General features: G+C 43.4%; 1 pseudogene; it reads right to left on the minus strand.

Annotated features, from left to right (window-relative positions):
• Positions 1 to 770: 770 nt before the first annotated feature.
• The window catches only part of LOC143389380 (AT-rich interactive domain-containing protein 1B-like), a 112,245-nt pseudogene continuing 94,286 nt past the window's right edge, over positions 771 to 18,729 (minus strand).

An 18,729-nucleotide genomic window follows, 5' to 3' on the forward strand; every position in this document is an offset into this window, starting at 1 on the left:
TAGGCAGTAAAAAAAAATATTTAAAAAATGATTAAAGGAATTGTGAAGAACTGTCATGTGGGGGGCCAAACGACAGACAGCAGACAAGGCGGTAGTGGTGAGGAAGCAATTTTCATTGATCGCTATCAGGTATGTATTTTCAATCCTAACTTAAAAGACATTGTTTTTGTTCCTAGCCTAATGTAACCATCTTCCTGTGGAGAAACCAGTATCATTCATAGTTCTGACTACTGACTGACACACCTCCTTGAGCCCCTATACCTATATCTCTAGAAGTTTCTATTGCACAGAGCTTTAGGTGATGGGATGCAACTTTTTTTTAACATTCTCTGAAGAATAAAATACATAGGAAACTAATAATTTTTCACCCTTTTGACTCAGTGTGGTGAAATTTTCCCATCTTAGCATGTTTTGCCAAAACTTTTTTCTTTAAAGTCAATTTGCTTCCCCCAAAATGCAATACAACATGGAAAAAAAGAATATTAAAGAGAGAATCTGTGAAAAACAAAATGTGACCTTTGAATGCACTAGACAGCAACTTTGGTTAAAAAAAAAGAAAAATAAATAAAAAACCCCCCAAAATGTACTTATACACACAGACAGCAAATATTAATTTTATAACTGTTCAAATTAATTATTTAATTCCCAATTGGTAAATAGTGAACGGGGCAGAGGAGCAAAGATTTTCTTTTCCTTCTTCCTACACTGGATAAACAAGAACAGAAAACAGCCAGTTATATGTGACGCTCTAATCTTCACACACACATGCTTGCCTTCTCACTATGTCATAACTGCCCAATCTGAAATAGTACATCACAGATGACAGATGCAACCAGAGAGTTCAGGACAGCTGATATCGAGATATCCAGCAACCGACCCTCGTTCAAAAGGAATTCTGAGCGATTCTTGTCCACTCTGGCCATGGCCAGTAAAGCCTTGGCCGCCCTGAACATCATGTCTACGCTAGGTGGTTCCAGAGGTGGGGGCTTCATGTGTATGAGGTTATGCTGGCTCTGCTGGTACTGCGCCATCGTGACCCCATCCTCCAGGAAGCTTATCAAGTTCCCAATGCTTCCCTTCTGCACAGCTATTGCCCTTGCTGCTAGCGCATCCCCCTGGGCAAGGTTCGATAAAAGCGCCATGGACATTTCTTGACAGACTGGTTTTGCGATCCCCAACGTACCTAACTAACGTAGCATAGAATTTCTCCTGACGACTAAATGGAGGCATGGCCAAGATGAGGTCCACGTTATTGTCCTGCATGCTGAGCTTACAGAGGGTCTCCAGCACAAGTCTTTGAGGCGACAGGACCGAGTTAGGTCCCTCTGTGGGAAAGGGGTCTTGTGCCTCTGCGGATGGGCACACCATCCAGTGCATCAAGCCATCCAGGATCGGCAAGCAGATGCTTTCCGTGTAAGCGGACAAGTCTAGCTGCCCCGAGATGTTGGCCAATGTGACCAGTGTGTTGTCCCGCAAGACCTCCTGGCAGTCCCACCACCACTCATCTTTGCTGCAGGCCACCCCCTTGTCCTCGTCCTCCTCCTTCTCGTAGGTCTGCGGCACTCGTTTTCTCTCTGGATGCTCGTGGTGAAGAAGAATCAGCTTCCCCAGGATCAGCACCAAGCCCGGATGTTTGGACATCTCGGCGTCGTTGCCAGGCACGAAAGACAAGCTGCGCACGATGTTGGACACGCAGATGCAGCGCCTGGCCAGCGAGTCTTGCCAGTGTGCGATGGTGCACAGCGGGGTCTCTCATCCCGGCTCCTGGGCTCATCTTCCAGCAGCCTGATGTTCCGGTGGCTTTTGGCCTGCTGTATACCAAAGGGAAACTTGCTGCTTTCGGTCTGGGGTCCAGGGTTTGCTTCTTCAGGCAAGGCCCCCAGCCGAGCAGACAGGACATCATCGATGGTGGCTATGATGCTTTTCTCTGGCTGCTCTTCAGAATCACCTTTGCCTTCTGGCTCTTTCTTTCTACCTGTGGAGATTAAATGGGGAGGTGGGCGCCTGCGAGGAGTAATCTCCATCTTACTCTCAAAGTGAGTCTGGATGTGCTCCGTGGTGTCACCGCCCCCCAGCTGCCAGTGCAGAAGCCCGCTGCTGAACTCCTGCACTCGGCCCAGCCAGTCAGAGCGGTCCACCACAAACAGGTTGTTCTTCTTGACAATCTTTATGGGCAGCTTGTCAAATTTACTGGCCTGTCTGGGCTTCTCTTTGGGGGCTGTAGTGGTGTCTGGGGCAACGAGGGTGGCACTGCTCTTTGCCTCCGACTCCACCTTTTCCATGTCTTCCTCCTCTTCCTCCTCATCCTCCTCCTCCTCCTCGAGACCCTCAGTGTCTTCTTCCTCTTTCCCAGAATCTTCTGCCAGGGACTGGCTGTCCTCTCCCTTTACTGCACTGTGACAGAGTGCTTTCTGGCTGGGGTCTCCCACTTCATACCCCATGAGAATTCCAAAAATGTCAATCAGGCATTTTCTAAAGTATTCTACTAAAAGTTCAAGAAATCCAGACAACTACAGGAGAGGAGAGAGAAGAGATACAGTCATGACATCACCCTGGGACCACCTTTCTGGCTGGGTAGGGCCACACGTGTGCTGGGTGAACTTCCCAAAGCCCACATCATGAACCAAGCCAACATAGGCACGCCTCCCGTTGCTGCTGACTTTCAACTCCCCCAACCTGAACCTGACTTCTTGCTCCACATTGCTAATGTCATCAATGAGGGAGGGCTCTGCTCTTCTTTATCCACCTGGTTTAGATACAGCACACTCATTATTAGAAGAGTAGGAATGTGGATTTTATAGACTCTTTCACCCAAAGTGACTCGTTCTCTTCTATTACTTATCTGAGACTTGCTTGCTGGGATTTTTATGGTTATTATTCTTAGGTTTTTATGGTTATTTTTGTCTCAGGTGCCATAGGTTACCCTAATTTATATTCACTATATATTCTTTAGAGAAGATAATTTCAACTATGTGGTAGCTCATAAACACTGAAAATTAGAAACAAATCAATTTAGTCTTTGATAAATGAATTAAAATGTTTCCTAAAATGCAATTTTACATTTCAGTTAGTCACAGCTCAAGCTGAAAGACAAAAGCCACTAGGAGAGAGCCACCAATTGCAAGAGCAAGCTGCCACATGAGGGCCCTTCAAGAAATAGGTCATAAAAAGGGTTTTCTCATGACAGACACCGGCATCACCACACTGTCCTGTTTTCCGGCAGTGTCTTTTGGAAAGTGAGAAGCACTGACTCTGGCACAGTACTTGTTTCAGGGTCCCAAAGAAACCGTTTCCAGGTAGGAGTCTGGATAACTGAAGCATACTTTTCCCCTGGGGAAAAGGGGAAGTTAAAAAATGATCCTGAGTGTGAGAACATGTGACCAGCACAGTTCACCTATTATAAGGATGAAAGTTAATTACTCTAGTGAAGGCCAGATACATTTTAAAATATTTATTTTCTTTTAAAAGAGACTTTGTGTGACATTTAAGACCTTATTAATCTGCTTTCTATCAACTGAAAATCACCCTTCTGGGGCATATTACACTGAGGAATATATGAAAGAAGAAAGGGGAGGTGGGAGAGGATGGTCTTATTTCAGTGGAAGCATGGAAAGTGCTCTGTTTTTAACAGAAAGCAGAGCATTGCTCATGTGCTCCAGGGAGAAGGGCCCATCCTCAGCTCCCCCCATCCAGCTGCCTTCCGCCCAGCTACTAGCAGCGCACCGGCTGGCGAGGCTCATTCTTAAAGGTGAAATAACTGCTTCAGAATAACCTGGGAAGAGGCAGAATAAAGGCGTAGACCTAGACAGAGGTTTGGCCACAAGACCAGGACATTTCCAGCTGGAGGTAGGGTGGGGTGGTGAGGTTCACTGACCTCCTCTCTACTTCTATATACTTCATACATTTTCTGTAACATACCATTTGTTGTTATATATGTTTTGATGAGCCTTTATTTTATTCATTTATATATGTTTGGTGCTGAAAATTGAATCCAGGCCCCCTAGGCAAGCGCTCTACTACTGAGCCACAATCTCAGCCCCTATTTGTTTTTAATTAACTGAAAGACATCACATCCCCCTGAAAAGTAGGGCAATGTTCCATTGGAACTAACCATATTTCCAACCCTGATTCACTCTTAACTTTATGTTACATTTTGACTAATATTCCCTTTGGCCTGCTAACATTCATCTAAAGATTTAACTTGGCCACACCCCCCACCCACAGTCACTGTTTTCCTGAGAAGCACAGATATGTGTATGTGTCACCTGACTGAAATGAGTATCACCGCAGATCACATTCTCAGGCAGCTACATACTGATCAATGTCGATTTATGACTACAATGATTAGAGAGGTTAGCTGATCACTACCAATCAACCTGGGCATCAGATCAGGTGTGTTGCACGACTGGATTTCATTTCCTAACACTCTAATCTGGCCACTGGCTAGTCTGGTGCCAGCTTGCTCACCTGGGAGAGATTGAAAGTAGCAACCGTGCTGTCATCATAGAGAAGGATGTTGATAGTGTACAGAGCCCAAGTACTTTCAGCCAAAAGCCCTGATTTAGGGGACATCATCACATGCCATGCCTCAGGGGTAACTGAAAACAGGAAAGAATAAGGATATCAGTAAAATGAACTCTATGAATGAAAGGGCAGAAAGAAACAAAAGAATGAGAGGAAAGAAGTGGAGCACCGGGTTAAACAGATGCTCTGAGAGCCGAACATGCCCCTCTTCTAAGATTAAATGGAGGTGACAAGTTTTGCTAAGAAACGTCTGTTGTCTAAGATCTTTTTGTTGTTTTGCTGGTGAAACATGGACCACTGCTAGCCGAGATGGCTGGGCTAGGCACAGGGTCCTTTCTCATCTCGGGTATTTTACCACCTAATAGTCTGTAAGGATGCATTGGTTTCTAGTAAGAATGGGCCCAGAAGTGCTCCTGTCTTCTTTTGCATTCTTCACTCACAAATGTCTCTGGAAGGCTGGTAAGTATGCAGGACACAAAAGGAAAATTTAAATCCCAAATGGCACATCCTCAGATACAAAGTCTTGATTTCCCCATGCTGTCTTCTTCTATTTTTGAGCTCCTGCTCAAGAACATGCTGCTGACAAATATAAGCACTCTGATGGTTAGATTTCAGAGTGTGGTCTGAACCAAGGAATGGGCTGTATTTTTTCTTGTTTTCCTAATTCCTGTTCCTGAAGAAATAAAGTGATTAGATAAAGAATTATAAGATTTGCCTATGATGGGGCTGGAATGGACCCATTACTTTTCAATGGGAGCTGCTCAGGAGGCCCTGCAGGAGAGCATGGTGGGAGACCAGGACTGAGGAGGAGACCTGTTCTACTTGATGTGCCTGAGCCAAAGCTAGGAGGGTAGGAGGGGGTTTCTGGGCACCCATAGTACTGTGTCATGGGGGAGGGCACTGAACTCGTTCCTCCTTTGTTTTATTTTAAAAAATGTTTTAAGCTGTAGATGGACAAAATACCTTTATTTTTATGCAGTGCCAAAGAGTGAAGCCAGTGCTTCACATGTGCTAGGCAAGAGCGTACTACTACCACTGAGCTACAACCCCAACCTTCCTCCTTTATTTTAATTCTATTTTTCAAACTTTCTAAGATAGATAGTCATATAGTACTTTTACATTAGAAAAGTCAAACTTTTTTTTAATAAGGAACAAGCAACTCAGGAAGCTGAGACAGGAGGATCATGAGTTCTAAGGATAGCCTCAGCCACTTAGCAAGGCCCTAAGCAACTCAGCAATACCATGTCTGTCTGTGTGTCTCTTTCTCTCTCTCTCTCTCTCTCTCTCTCTCTCTCTCTCTCTCTCTCTCTCTCACACACACACACACACACACACAAACACAACCCCCCCAAACCAAAAACAAACAAACAAACTAACAAACCACCAGGACAGGGGATATAGCTGGTATAGCCCCCTGGGTTCAATCCCTGTTATCCAAAAAAAAAAAAAAAAGAACATTTTTCCCTAGGCTTCAGACAAGTACTTATATAACATATACTAAGAATTGTTAAACAATAATAAATATTTATTTAAACATACATATGTACACATTGTTTTTATATATATTTCTATATAAAAAATGGTGTGAAAGTGTCTGTATTTTCTCTCCCCATGTGATGCCCTTAGATATCAAAATGCCTTACTTTTTTCTCTCTACATATATATCTTCTTCATGTCCATGACTAAAAACATCTTTAATGCATTAATTTAGAATCTTCAATTTTCTAATTGTTACAAATAATTTAAGTCAAGTGATTCTGAAATTTTTTTCTTATTCAACCAACATCTATTATTTCCCTTGTGTTAAGTAAATGCAAAAAAACTGTGTACTCCCAGACATTCCAGATCTCTAATGAGCATTTACACTCTCTTGAAGGCTGAACAAGTGACATCCGCTTCAACTGAAGTAGCTCCCTGGGCCACATCTGCCAGTGCTGGGCAGATTATGTCAAATCCACGGAGCACACAGCAGCCGGATCCAGGTACCATATCTACGGATGCCGGCCAAATCTCCACTTTTTCCCATGGCAATTCACAGTGTTGTTACAAAATCAGAGTGGCATGCCTTCAAATTCTCAGGGTCACCCTTAGCATTTCCATGACCTCACAGTGGGGGTTTGTTAGCACATGATGTAGGGATTAAGTGGCTTGGTTAATGTCAAATCCTTAAGCCTGAAACACGTATAGACTTACTGAGGATTCCCTGACCTCTTATTAAATAAATATTATATTTATAAAAATCTTTATTTTTTAAGGTTTATTTTTATGTGGTGCTGAGGATCGAACCCAGTGCCTTGCTCACATGTGCAAGGCATGCACTCTGCCACTGAGTCACAACTTCAGCCCCTGACCTCCTATTTGAAGCTCTAATCTCCACACAACATTCACACCTAAAAACACGACATCAACTCAAGTTCTTCTCCAGCACCATCTTAATTTGTATGGTTTCCAACTATTGCTCTTACATAAAAGCATTCTGATAATTTGCCCTCATAAGTACTTATCTTATGAGGCTGGGGATTGTGGCTCAAGTGGTTGTGTGCTGGCCTGGCATGTGCGAGGCACTGGGTTCGATCCTCAGCACCACATAAAAATAAATAATAAAGATACTGTGTCCACCTAAAACAAAAATATTTTAAAGAAAACTTATCTTACTAATATCAGCAAAAATTACATCAATTAAAATTAAAATTCTAGGCCAAATTATATGGTTATATTGAGTGCATATATGAATGTGTAGCAATAATCCCACCATTATGTTCAATTATAATGCACTCATAAAAACAATGTGGAAAAAAAAATTCTAGACTTCAACTGAAATTCATTTCCAGAACAAATCTCTGTAATTCTTACCAATATCTTTGGAGGTAATCTTTCGCCTTTGCTTCAGGACTGGTTGTGATGCTTCCACTGAGCCAGGAGGAAGGGTGATCTTCCTTCTGATTGGGGGTGGCTGGGGGGGTGGCCCAGTGACCTGGGACGTGGGGACTGTAGGCATGACCTTCTGCATCTTCATGGTGGGCAGAAAGGGGGACTTGCTTAGAGACATGCGATTCTCCAGAAAGCGCTGGAAGGAAGCCAGGCTGGGCGCCCTGGAGATATGGTTTGGCAGTGATGGTGGTGTCTGGTAGGATGACTGAGGTGGGCGCGTGATGGGCTGCATGGAAGCAAAGATGACATATAAGGCTGGCATTGGCTGACGTGAGAAGGCCACTGGCTCTCGTGATTTATCCTCTGATCAAGTACCATCAAGTCATCCGTGCGGCTCATGCCTGGATAAGGGGGAGCCTGTGCAGGGCCGCTGGGGCCCTGCCTGTTTGGGTAGGGGTAAGGCATATCGTTACATGCTGCCCATATGTTCTGCTGAGGCCCTTCACCGGAGGATGCCTGCATGGGGGCCGCCCAGCACCTAAAGTGGGATTCCGTGGGGCTGCATCTGGCCTGGGCCCTGCATTCTCTCTCTGTTGTAGGGGTATGGATACTGGCCCTGAAGGGGCCTCCGGTCCGGGCCAGAGTAAGAACTTCCATACTGGTTGTACATCTCTTGCTGCTGATTGCCATACTGCATGTTATACATGTCTCCCTTGTGGCACTTGGCTGGAGTGCATCCAAGTGCATCCATGTGGCATTTTTAATTCTGAAATTTATATAAAGTCAAATCATGCTGGTGTGCTCTTAGAGGTATAATCACCCAAGCTCAAATTATGCAAAATAGTTATTACCTGGTGGTAATGTTCATTTCAAGATGAACATGGGAAGCTCCTACATAATGAGAACTAACAATTTGGGGCTGTTTCAATGTCACATAATGCCTTGTGTCACACACTCCAGAGAGGGTTTCCAAAGTTTGGTTTTACACGTTGGAAATTTTCTGTGGCAGAAACAAAAGCCTCCTCTCCTTGAAGCATGGTGACAGTGCAGCCTCAGCACACAGGCGGGTGCTGGGTGGGGCTTGAAGCCACACTGAGAAACAAAAGGCTGGCCCACAGGAGAGCACTGAGGAGCCCAGGGCCACTAGAAGTTCCAGGGCCAAAGAGATGTCTTACAGAAAAGTCTCCAGACAGAATTCAGCTCCCCAGGCTGTGACATCATGTCACCCAGTGTCCAGCCCCAGCAGTACCTGTCACTAAGCTGGGAACTCTGGGGACCAGTGCTAGTCAGGGTGGGTGGGAATCTCTGGTTGGGAGGGAGTGAGATGCTGAGATTTTAATTAGTACTTGTTTTACCTGAAAACTGTTTAAGATCAGATGGCTCAATAATACAAGTCACTGTATGTATGTGTGTGTGTGTGCGCGCATATATAAAATACACACACATATATATTCTATTATTATTACATATATCTCTCCAAAAAACCCTAAATGTTTAAAAGCTGCTTTGTGATAAAATTTTTTTAAAAAATCCTCTATTTTGCAAGAGGTCTTCCATCTGAAAGGTTGTTTAGAAATAGCGAGGTCCTATGTTTTTGAAAAGCCACCCAGAGGCCCAAGCCTTAGCATCAACTCTAACAGCTGCATGGGTTTTGTACAGCTAAACAGCAATGGCCACCGTCAACTTGATTATGGGGCATTAATATCTTAGTTTTTTAAAGACAAATTAACTTTTACTATATAACATTTTGAGTTTCCTTTTCTATATATTCTTCAAAACACTGACAAATTTCTGTTTTACAACAGCTTTTGACACAAGAGTATACAGTTGTCCCATGGTATCTGCAGGGGATTGGTTCCATGACCCCTGTGGACACCGAAATCCAAGAACGCTCAAGTCTGAATATGGTGCAGTCTTTGCAAATAACCTATATACTGCCTCCTGTATACTTCAATTCATCTTTAGATTATTTCTAATACCTATACAATGTTAATGAATGCTTTATAAATTGCTATCTCTATTGTTTGGGGAATAATGACAAAGAAGCATGTACATGTTCTGTACAGATACAATTTTTTTAAAGATACTTTCAAACATTTTTGGTCTGTGGCTGGCGGAATCCATGGATTTGGAACCCACAGACAAAAAGCCAACTGTACATTATGGAACCTCTTCACAACACACCTCACTCTCCATTGGTCTTGTCATCGTTTGTAAGAATTAATGTATTTAACTTCATTTAACATGTTATATTTATTTCAAAATATTATAAAATAAGAGCCATGTTTAATTACTGACTCCCAAATTCCAGAAGTACTTTTTAGTATTAAATACATCCTGAATGTTCAATAAATGCTAATAATTTTGGTTATAATTCCTAAAAATCTTCAGAAGTAACACAAGTTGAGTTTCAGATTCTCAAAGAGGAATAGAGAACACAAGACCCCACACCCACTTGCCAACTCACCAGCTGCTGGGGATACAGGCCAGGCTGGTGTCCTCCATATGGTGGCTGTCCTGCTGGAGGACCTTGGCCTGGATACTGCTGCCCATAAGGTTCATGCCTGGAACAAGGCATTAAAAGGAAACTTAATGCACAAAGGACTTGGGATGAGCACAGCATGAACAGTCCATTTTGGATACTCTTCCCCCAGTGGTGCTGCCGTTCCTCTGTCACACACTGCTCCCCACAGCCTTCCTGGGCAGCGGCTGCTGTAGCTTTTAGCAAGAAGAATGGGAACACCCATTTCGGGAGTGCTGCCAAACTCCTGGCTTGGGATGTTGCTAATAGGTGTGAGAGAAATACCAGTTGAACAGGCAGCACCTGTGGGTACCTGCCCAAGCCTTTGAGGGAGAAGCTCCGCCTCCCACTGAAGCTCACCCAGGAAGTGTCACGGACGCCATGTGAGGCACCATGACAGCAAGAAGCAGAGGAACCTGGGTCTCAAGCAGTGTTGGTAGAAGTGCTGCCACATGCAAAATGGTCTACTTTTTACTTTCTCATTATGAATAAAAATGTTTAAGTTTTTAAAGGTCAAACCTAATTCCAATGATGCTGATACAGTCACAAAATTTCATAGTTCTATGACCTGAAAGTCTACGGAAAAAAAAACAACAATGACTGAAATGTACTCCTATTAAGTCATAACCTGGAAATAAGTAATACATTTATTTCCAACTGCAACTATACAGAGAAATTGTGAATACCATAAAAATAGTATGTTCTCAAGGGCAACAGATTTGAACTCTTGAAAAATAAGTTGGTTTAAATTAATAAATTGAATCTTATAAGAAAGAGAGTAACAAAATTGAATATATTCCTAACATAATCAAGGAATAAGAAAAAAATAAATTTTAAAATATCAACAGGTAAAAACGACAGATTTTTTTAAACTACTATGATTATCTAGAAATAAAGAAATGTAATTGACATGGATAAAAATCTAAGTAACATTTTTCAGAAAAGCAAACTTAATGAAGTAAATCTCATGTGGTTGAACCAGAAAAGCATATGTACTGGAAATCTTCTAATAATATATGAAAATGTTCTTGTAATCTTGTTAATAAAATCAGTCAGTCAGTTTTAACTGGGTCTTAAACTCAAACGAAAATCCTGATCTGGCACACTAAAAATTATAATGGCCAACTGACTGAGGCATATATATATGGCCAGGGTTAACAACTAGAAGAACAAATTCTTCAGCCACTATGAGACAGTGTTTTGCTACTTGGGCACAATATAGCTATATACTCTCAAGAACCCATGTGCAGAAAATGTCAGGGAGAAACCTTACCTAGTAAAACAGCGATCTTCCCAACTTCCTCCCTCTGATTAAACTAAAGAGCACCCCGTGTGTGGAGGGCGAGAGGGGCCATCTCAGCAGGTGGTCCCTGGGCATATGCACCCCCAGATCCTGGAGGAAGTGGCCTGAGAGCCAGCTCTGCTCTGTGAGTGGCACTCCACTCACACTCTTTCGTTGCTTCCAGTCTCTCCTCTTTTTTTCCTTTGAAGATCAAATATGACATTAAAGCCTGAGTGCTTCCCTGGATGGGAGGGAGCGAACACTCCCACAAAGGGGAGGGCATATTGAACCAGGGGCACAGGGGAGGGGTCTCGTCACAAAGAAAGCTCCCCCGTGCCACTGCTGTAGGGCAGTTTATGATGACCTCTCTCTGACATCTCAATGGCGCTCTTCCTTCTGGGCTGGTCCTGTGGCCTAACTGGCCACTTCAGTGACAAGATGGCTTCCTTTAGAGAGGCTCATGCAGGCCACGTGGCAGGCCTTCTTAGAACTGTTTATCAAGGAGTAATATGCACTCTCTTTTTAGAAGGAAGAGTGGAAACATCAGAAGGAGCAACATCTGAAAGACCTTTCCAGAATGCCCGAAGCGTGACACTACAACCCTCAGACATTCCTTAAGAAACAGAGGGGGGAGGAGAGAGCTGGTTCTGCGAAATCCAGGAGTCTGGTAGCACCCAGAGAAGTCACACTTGCTGCAGCTGGGCCACCTCACTGTGGTGACAGTGACCACCTGAGAGAGGGAAGGACATGCTGGGTGCAGCAGTGTGGCATGGTGTGCTGAGGAGTGGCCTTGGGTCTTGAGTTCACAGGAGAAGCCTCTAGCAGCAGCCAGAAAAGCCCCAAATATCTTATTTATGCTATGAATTTGCTTACAAAAGTACAAAGCCATCTGGTTGCCTGGGGACAAGGTCCTTCTTTGTGGTCCTGCTGTGGCTGTCCCTGAAGGCAGCCAGCTGACACTCACCTGGGGATCAGTGGCAACTAGACAGGAAGGGCCACTGGGCTGCCCCCAGTGGCTCAGCGCCAGGGCTCAGGAGAGTAAGTTAGAACAGCATTTCTCCTGATTCTTCTCATCTTCCTTTTGAAAAATACTCACCTCCGGTCGCAACTGGCCCCATAGGGAAACTGCTGCTGCTGAACCATGCTCAGGTTGGACATGGCCCCTTCGGGACTCTTGCTGTACACGTCCTGCATGCTGCTGTTGGGCATCTGGCCTTGCATCATAAAAGGCTCGCTACTTCCAGGCACTGCAATATTTGAAGAAAAGGTATAAAATGAGGCATCTGCAAGTTAACTCCTTCTAGGAGTCTGCCCCATGTCCACATGGCACACCACAATACTAATGAGAGAACCCAGGGTCTGAAGTCAGGTGGGTCCTGGCGAGGCAGAACCCTAAGATGTCCCCAAAGACACCTCTGCCACCCCAATGTGTACCTTAAATGACTGCCTTGCTTGGAACATGACGGAGCCTTGAAACAGCATGGCTTATGCTGCCCCTGATTATGGTGTATTAGGTGCTAAGAGGAATTTCACAGGTGTAATTAAAGTAACTAATCAGCTGTGAGTTAACCATGAAGGAGAGTATCCAGGTAGCCCTTCAAATCCCTGGCTAGAGGCTGGAGATGGAGCCAGTCTGAGACCTTCAGTTGTCCTGAAGCCACTGCCCTGCTGTGGGGAGGACTGCCATAAAGAGAGGAGGCAGGGATCAGTCAACAAGCCAGTGGTCAAGCAGGCTTTAACCACAGGAACTGAATTCTGTCAACAACCTGAATTAATTTGAAAAGGACCCAGAGCCTGACTCAGAGGGAGTCCTGGCGACACCTTGACTCCAGCAACCAGCAACCCACTCGGGGCCCAGGTCCATACCAGTGAGGTCTAAGTCTTATCTATACAAGAGGCCACTCAACATCTCATGGCATAGCTGTGAGGAAGACAATGAAATGTGTATACTCAGTGAGTTCCACTATGAGGGAGAAGACTTGAAGACCTCAACTTGAACACCCATGCACAGACTCTTCCAAAATCAGAACAGAGAAAATCACCAGAGTTAAGAATAGCTCCAGATGGGCTGGGCCCTGGCTATTTCTAACAGAGGTAGCCTGCCAATAAGCCCCTGCATGCAAATCTGCATCAGCTCAGCTGAGGAAATGGGACCAAGTCCAGAAACGAGCCTTCAGGCAAATTAAACATTCTAATGCAAACTTTAACTGATACATCATACTTTCTTCATTCTATGATGGTTGCTTTTATGCTGGGAGAGGCAGACACTGACTAAGTTTGTGAGCTCAGACATCTGTTAGGCCGGCACTGAGGCGAACCCGAGGCCGCCTCGGGACCAAGGCCTTCACGCACCGTGCACTTCCTCCTACTTGATGGAAGATTGCACTTCAAGCCTGGCAGAACCAGTTTTGAGATTACTTTCCATTTTGTAGATGTGAAAACAAAAAAATCAAGTAGCATAATTAAAATTAAATAGCTTAATTCCCAGATACACAAAAAAAAATTCTTAAAAACCAATAGGAAAAAAGACAAAACTGGACAAACCCATTCAAAGAAAAGGGAAAAACAAATGAACAATCAACAAGTGACATGTGAAAAGATGTGGGAGCTCACTAATAATTAAAGAAATCCAAGTCAAAACGATCACAAGGCCTTTTCCCCACAGTCTGACTGGCAAACATTAGAATGACTGATATTAATCATCCCTGGTGGGGGTGGGGAACCACTCTCTTACACACGTGCTGGAAGTACCCGGAGTTCTCAATACCTGCTAAGGGAGGCTACTCTTCCACAACCCCAAGAAGCACATCTGCCGATATTCAGCCTGTGAAGTCTCCTCCCTAGTGACTTTGAGCTGGATCACGTGATTAGTATTGACCAGTGGGACTCTGGCCAATGGGTACAAGCAAATTCTTGCAACTGGGACATGTTCTTTTGGAAGCTCCCTTTGGAGTCTTATCTTCTTGAGCCCCATCTATCATGTCACGGGGACCAAGAAGTTAGGCAAAAATTTCCTATGGAGGAGTCCCAAGCCCAAAGCTTCAGGAGTCTTCTGTAGAAACTGGCCATTCAGGAGACACCACTCACAGAGCTCCCAATCTAGCTGTCAGATGCTGGAAGCCACCTCAGTGTCCTGGCTGACAACATATGGAGCCAAGAGCAAGCCAGCCTAACACAGCCACGAGACAGTGAAGACACTGCAAAGTGGTGCTGTTGAAGCCACTAAGTTTGGGGGTGGTTTGTTGGATCATAGATTACTGAGATACTTAGTCAAGGAACAAAACAAAACAAACAAAATAAAACTTCCTGTCCTTTGAACAATCTGAGTGAGGGACAGATTTGCAGAAACACTGTCACAAGTGCTTCGAATTCAACAGCCACTGCATCACTGTTCACAACAGAAAATATTAGGAACTAACCCATCCAGCTCTAGAGCATTAGGTGTATCTATTCCATTACAAAAAGCAAGTAGAGCTATGTATTCAGATATTACAGATACTCAAAATAACTACTTAAGCCACATACAAACACCATGATCACTTGTTCGGGATCGGTACCTCAGGAATAAGGCAAAAGCCTGGTACTTGGGTTCACCATGCTGCCACACTATGGGTTGGCAACTCCCACAGGAGCTGTCTCCGGGTGGCAGCCACAACAAAGAGCATGTTTTCCACTGAGAGTGGTCTGGTCATCTCACTGCCAAGTTCCCTCACAGAATGAGGCAAGTAAAGAATGTAAACTGCACTGAATAGGAATCAGGCTGTAAAAAAAAATCTATTTCCTGTGGCTTTCTATATATCTGTTTTACTTTGGGATTAAAATACAAATTTTTCCATATTATTGTCATATTTTCAAAGTCTAAAAGTGGGATACGGACACCAAAATTTCAGCAAGTGAGCTGAAATATACTAGGGATTGTTCTAGTCATTGTCTACATAGCTGATGAAGCACACTATATATCTACCTAGTGCCTGGCAAGGTAACCCCAAAATCACTACCCCAACCCCCAAATTCATTTTTAAAGCATGAAAAGTTATAGGTATAAGGAACAAGACAAATACTACTTTAGCTAACAGCAGATAGATAGGAGAGTGAAATGGTCCACAGTAGATTTTGAGGCCAGATTTTGAATACTATTGAGTACTATTAACTGTCACTCCTACTATCACTCCTACTACTATTATTATTTTAATACTAGGGATTGAACCCAGGTACACTTTCCATCCTTAGTACTTTTTAAAATTCTGAGACAGGGTCTGAATAATTTGCTGAGGGCTTTGGTAATTTGCTAAGGCTGGCTTCAAATTTGCAATCCTCTTGCTTCAGCCTCCGCAGCTGCTGGCAATACTAATTTTTCCCCATATTGTTCTCATATTTTCAGAGTCTAAAAATGTGATACGGACACAAAAACACTGACAAAATGTTATATCTAGCCTTTTGTATCACTATGAAACATATCTACCTTTAACATGCACCAAGCTTTTGAATTTCTGAGCCTACAGATTATTGTATGGTCTGCAAAATGTTTACTTGGAATAAGTAGCCCTGAAACCTTTGAAAGGAAAAAGTAGAAATTATCTTTGCTTTATGTTTTATGAAATATCATAAATCTCAGTTGTTTAATGGTATATACCCAATATTTAAATTTTGGGGATTCTTCATTTTTCCTTTCACTAGTTCAATACTAAAAAATTTGTACTTTAATCCCAAATTAAAACCGTTAAATGGAAATCCACAGGAAATAGATTTTTTTTACAGCCCTATCCCTATTCAGCGCAGTTTCCATAATACTTGTGAAAACCATAAACATAAAGCTTCAAGGTTTATGTTTCTCTCTATTTAGACAATATAACAGCACAGATTTCCTTATTAAGGGATCCCAGAGTTAAGTGCTTCCATAAAAATATTATTCACTATTTCTGAAATGTTTTTCACTCATGTTTGCATCATGTCTCAATTTCACAGGACCCAGCTGTATTTGGAAGGATGACAAAAAGCAAACTTCCAGGTTTTCTGCTTGGGGCTGACATGCTGGGGGAGAGCCAGGACTTTATGTGGACGCAGCCTGGGAGAAACCCGCCTAGCACTCCTGGACTCCTCCAGGGGTTCACCCAACCTTCCCGCTCTCCTACTCTCAGTCCCACAGCTACAGACTGTCCCTGTGCTCGGGATTCCAAAGTCACACCCTGCACACACCACCCATTCTTCACCACCTGGACACAGTCACAGTGATGCTGGATTTCCCTCACTGTCCTGTTCCTCTACCAGTGCCTCCAGCCACCAGCCTTTGACTCTCAACCCCATCCTCCTAACGGACTTCTGACTCCACTCACTTCTCTCGATACATGCACCATGAGATGGTCAGTTATTTATGTATAATTTACTTTTACCAAAAAAATCTAGTCATTTCACTTCCCCATTGAACACCCCTTACATGGAAAAGAACTAAATCTTTCCATCTGCCATGAAGGTGGAGGGCCTGTCCCTGTCTGACCTGGATGCCTCAACCTGCCCACATTCACTATGCCCCAGGCAGCTGCCACCTCTACAAATATGCCCAGCAATGTCCTGAGGGGGCTCCTTCCTTGTCCTCAGATATCTGACATCTCAGAGCCCTCAGAACCACACAATCTCAGTACCTTTCCCTCCCTTTCATTGCCCCAACCTCTTGCTATCCTTTCTTTTTTTCCCCTTTCTTCTACCAATCATAATCTTATAAGCCATTTGAGGCCTAATCTCCCCCCTCTTAGGAGTGTCAGTTCCTTGAGGGTAGGGCTATGCATGATTTATCCTACCTAGCACCTAGCACTGTGCCTGGCTCAAACTAACAGAACAGCACCACTGCTGCTAGGTAGTACTGATCGTGCTTGCTTACCAGGCGTCCCTTATTCCTCTACAGGCTTATGAACGGGAACTCAAGTAATCCTCATGACACCTCTGAGGCAGGTCCTATTACTTTCCCAATTTTTAGATGAGGAAAATAAGGCACTAAGATGCTTAACATGTTTCCCACAAACAGAAGGGTGGGAAATCTGGGGGCTGCCAAACCCAGAGAGCACGCGCTTCTACCTGTTCTGAATGGACAGGTAAGTTGGCAATGGAATAGCAGTGCGAAGAGTGTCCTTAGGCCTGCTTATGGGCAGAGGCCCCTCTGCATGTACCTCTTCTCATTCCACCAAAGGGCTCCTTGTTGGGTTCATAGGGCATTCTTACCATCGTGTTTGGCATGCTCATGCCCTGCTGGTATGGGGCGTTTGGAGTCATGGAGTTCCGTTTTGGGAATGATGAATCACTCACGTCGGAGAAAGGGTCGTGCACACTGATTGTACTGCTTCTGAAGAGATGCAAACAATGAAAGCTAAAATCAGGCACAGGTAAATGCAAAACAAAACTACACTGAGATTTCATCTCACATCAGTCAGAATGGCAGCCATCAAAAATACAAATAATAATAAAAGCTGGCAAGGATGTAGTAAAAAAGAAACACTTTCACAAGTTGGTGCAAGTCATCTTACTACAGTGATATATGCATACCCATGTTTATAGCTGAACTATGGAACCAGACTAGGTGTCCATCAATGGATGAATAGATAGGGAAAATGTGGTATATGTAAAATGTGGTATATGTACACAATGGAGTTTTATTCAACCACAAAGAAAAATGAAATTATGTCATCTGCAGGAAAATGGATGGAACCAGAGACCACTGGTGAAATAAACCAAACTTAGAAGGCCAAGGATGAAATTTTTTTCTAATGTGTAGAAGTTAGAGAGGAAAAAGGAAAAGAAAGCTGAAGGGGATCTCATGTAAATTAAAGTGAAATCAGTAAAGGAGAGAGACTGGGATGGGAGGTATGCAGGGAGGAGTGAAGTGCTGGGGAGTGATACTGGCCAAATTATGTTGCCATTGTGTACATGTATGAATATGTAACAACAAATCCCACTATTATGTACAACAATAATGTACCAATAAAAAAGTGGAAAGAAAACAAAAAGTGAAAGCTTAATGATAATAGTAGGAGTTACTAAACCAATCTTGAAATTTACCAATGCAAAACCATCCAAAATAAATTACATGAAAAAAGCTAATAATAATCAACATCTAAAAACTCACTAGAAAAAAATAAATAAATAAAATAAAACTCACTAGAAATACTATTTCTTCATTTGGTGAAGTTTGCTCCTGAAAAATCAAAAAGATAAATCTGATTCTGGATGGGTCATAGTTCTCTGAACATACCTTCCACCTTGCATTGGGGTCATCTGTCCATGAGGAGTGGAGTTTGGGGTGGGTGGCTTCAGGTAGCCTGGAATCTCTGCCATGGAATTGCTGCCAGTTGACTGGGGGGTCTGTGGGCCTTGCAAAGATCCTGAGTTAGCTGGCGGTGGGCAAGGGAAAATGGAGAAAGAAAGCAAAGGTTGCCAAGTGGCTGGTTTTTGCTTTTTATGTACATAAAAGAAACAATTTAAAATAATGCACATTGATTGAAATAGTATCAATAATGTCCATGTATGGATATGTAACAACAAA

The sequence above is a fragment of the Callospermophilus lateralis genome, unplaced genomic scaffold (assembly GCF_048772815.1).
Source record: "Callospermophilus lateralis isolate mCalLat2 unplaced genomic scaffold, mCalLat2.hap1 Scaffold_73, whole genome shotgun sequence".
Taxonomy (NCBI): Eukaryota; Metazoa; Chordata; class Mammalia; order Rodentia; family Sciuridae; genus Callospermophilus; species Callospermophilus lateralis.